Genomic DNA, 3,218 nt, shown 5'->3' with positions numbered 1-3,218 from the left:
GCGATATCCCCGCCGTCCCCAGCCCGTCCTGGCGGTACCTGTCCAGCCCCTGGGCCCGCCCGGAGGACGCGCCGGCGGTTGCCGCGTTACGCTTAAAGGGGCCGCGCGGCGGCCATTGACAGCGGCTGCCCGGCAACGGGCGGCGGGCCGGGGGCGGGCTCCCTTCGTCAGCCATTGGTTGTCCGCCCTGCCAGCTCGGCGACACCTGCTCTTCCCATTGGCGAGGGTCTGAGCCCCGGTTGCTGATTGGCTGAGGAGCCGCTAGCGGGGGATGTGGAGGGGCTGAGCCCTGCTGCGCTGCCTCTCCGCGCCACGGTGCCCCGGCGGCGCCTGCAGGGGGCGCTGCGGGCCGGGCCCGGGTCAGCTCCGCCGAGCTCCTGCTGCCTGAGGGCAGCCGCGGCGGCCTCCGCGGGGCTGTGCCCCGGCAGCGGCAGGCTTCAAACCCTGCTCTGCCTTCCCTCACCATCTTGGTTCTGTTGGGCGCGTGTGACATCGAAGGAAAGCAGCCCATGGAAAAGCACCGGGGGTGCTGGTTGACAGCTGGGCAGACATGAGCCAGGATGTGCCCAGGTGGCCAAGGCGGCCAACGACTTCCTGGCTTGTATCAGCAATGGTGTGGCCAGCAGGACCAGGGCAGGGATTGTGCCCCTGTACTCAGCACTGGTGAGGTCACACCTCGGGTGCTGTGTCCAGCTCTGGGCTCCTCACTGCAGGAAGGACACTGAGGGGCTGGAGCGAGTCCAGAGAAGGGCAGCAGAGCTGGAGAAGGGTCTGGAGCACAAGTCCTGTGAGGAGCGGCTGAGGGAGCTGAAAGGTGTTTAGCCTGGAGAAGAGGTGTCTCAGGGGAGGCTTTTTGGCTTTCTACAGCTCCCTGAAAGGAGGCTGTAGCCAGGTGGGGGTCAGCCTTTCTTTCCAGGCAGCTACTGGTAGGACAAGAGGACATAGCTTCCTTCAAGCTGCTCCAGGGGAGGCTTAGGTTGGACATTAGGAGGGATTTTTTTCACAGAAAGGGATATTAGACTTTGGAATGGACTGCCCAGGGAGGTGGTAGAGTTCCTGGGTATTTAAGAAAGGACTGGATGTGGGACTTAGTGTCGTGGTCTAATTGACATGGTGGTGTTCACTCATAGGTTGGACTTGATGAACTCAGAGGTCTTTTCCAACATAATTATTTCTGTGATTCTGTTCAGAGAGCTGCCAGGGACTACAAGGGTAGGAGAGCAGCCTGCCACAGTGCTGGGACCCATTGTGTCCCCTCACAACCTGTCCAGGCAGTGGGACCAAGGCTCCCTTTGGGGAGCCTTGGGCACGTTGTGGCATTGCCAGTTTAAATACAAGGCTTTGGGTCAGGTGATGGGTCAGGGATGAGAGTAAAAGGGAGAATAAGAATGCAGTGTGCTGAAAAAAGGATGAAAGTATTGCCTAAAGCTAGCAAAAAGGCTTGAATTCAAAGGCAGGCCCAATGTAATGAGGCTGTTGTGGTTTATTCCACAAAGAAGTAAGAGGGTTTCTAAACCTTGGCTTTTATTACTCCAAGTTACTGCTATTCTTTTTTCCCTAATGCTAATGTTTATTAACAAATGTAGTTAAGCAAATTTCTTTCTGGAGAGAGGAAGGGGAAAGGCAACAGGAGATCTTGCTTGCTTCACTTGCTGGAGTACGTTATGATAGCACAGTGATCAAAGTGACACAAGAATTTGGGTGGTGTAGGATAAAGTAGAACTTTTCAGATGAAGATTATAACCTGCCTGTATGGGAAAGCATAAATGGGACATTCTTGGAAGGGAGACATATTTGCCCTTGGCAGAACTGTGTCTCCACAATTCTGGATGTTCAGAATGAATGCTCAGTGACCATTAAATGAAAATAATAAAAGTGGAAGAAACAGGACAAAGTTTTGGGCTTGTTTACCAAAAGTGATATTTTTGGGTGCAGCCTGTCACTTCACAATAAAAATAAGGAAATATTTGAGGAAAATACAGTTTTAATGCACTTGAAAGTAAGATATTAACACCCCCACCCCTGATTATAAATTTTAGGAGGAAAAAGAAAAAAGCCAAACATGATTATGAAAGACTTGAGAGATTCTCAAAAATTATGTGTTTTGTGCACAAAAACTCTGAATATATTTAATTAAATTAGTGGAAAATGTAATTTAGTGGGTAGGCTAGAATGCAATCAGAAACTTGTCAGCATAAACTCCTGTAAAAGGAGAGAAGATGTGTTCTGGTATTTCAGAAACACAGAAGTAGCTGTGCAGCACAAAACTGATATGGAGTCTCCCAAGCTGAATCGAGCTTTTCATTTTTGATCCTAATACCCAAGAAAACATGCATGAAGCGTGCAAAAATCCCCAACAACCAGTCTGTGAATTTCCTAATTTTGATTGTCTCCCTAATTGCACTTAATATTTTCGCCGTACTTGCATTGCTATTATGAAATTGGTTTCAATAAACAATAAAAACTCATGTGGATCTTTCTAAATTCATCCTCTGTGGCTTTGTGTGGCTCACCCTTGTGCTAAACAGTGAAAGCATATAATTCATCACAGCAACGCTGGCAGAGAATCATTGATGTCCTTCAAAAAGATCCAGGGAATGACAAAGACGGAATAATTTTATTGCTTGCAAGTGGAGGAAATGTATTGCTTGTATCTGGCAGCAAGCCAGGCCAGAATCTGAGATGCAGTTGCTGCTGTAAATAGGATGAAAGGAATTCATAATCCATCTCCATGCCCACCGTAGCTAGGAAAATTGTAAGCAGAAAAAGCAATTAAACAAACAAACAAACATGAGAAAGCATTAAAATACGTGGGAGAGACCTTTTTTTTGTGTTGATAATTTTTAGACTAATTGCCATGGCTAACCATTTGAGGCCTGGTTAGTGACTAAGTAATCATTACTTGCTGAATTACTGAGTATGGGTAACATAGGTATTGAATTTAGGCAGTGTGTATGTGTAATCCAGGTATTGAATACAAGTATTGAGTCATAATGGAAACAGGCCTCTTGTTCACAACAAATGACATCTGATTTCTCCATCAAATGCTCCATGCAGAATAATGCAAACAGACTTGAATCATCTGCTGAGCTGGAATAAATTCAGATATTGTGAAATTTTGGCATAAGGATTAATTGATAGAAATGTGTTAGTATAAACTACAAATAATATATTTTAGATATTGTCCTAACAACCAAACAGTTGATACACAGCAGATA

At 47.1% G+C, this 3,218-nt stretch overlaps 1 protein-coding gene across 3 annotated transcripts in view; it reads right to left on the bottom strand.

Moving 5' to 3' along the window:
- The window catches only part of LCA5 (lebercilin LCA5), a 17,699-nt gene extending 17,562 nt beyond the window's left edge, over nucleotides 1-137 (bottom strand). For 2 of the 3 annotated variants that reach the window (XM_015623247.2, XM_015623250.1), the window contains exon 1: nucleotides 39-137. The gene's annotated coding sequence lies outside the window, so the exon portion shown is untranslated. The remainder of the gene's footprint in view (nucleotides 1-38) is intronic. The other variant, XM_015623248.3, reaches the window with a different exon arrangement.
- Between the last annotated feature and the right edge of the window lie 3,081 nt (nucleotides 138-3,218).

The sequence above is a fragment of the Parus major genome, chromosome 3 (genome assembly GCF_001522545.3).
Source record: "Parus major isolate Abel chromosome 3, Parus_major1.1, whole genome shotgun sequence".
NCBI classification, from domain to species: domain Eukaryota; kingdom Metazoa; phylum Chordata; class Aves; order Passeriformes; family Paridae; genus Parus; species Parus major.
Note: the sequence above shows the minus strand (reverse complement) of the source record. Positions and strands in the feature narration are given on the sequence as shown.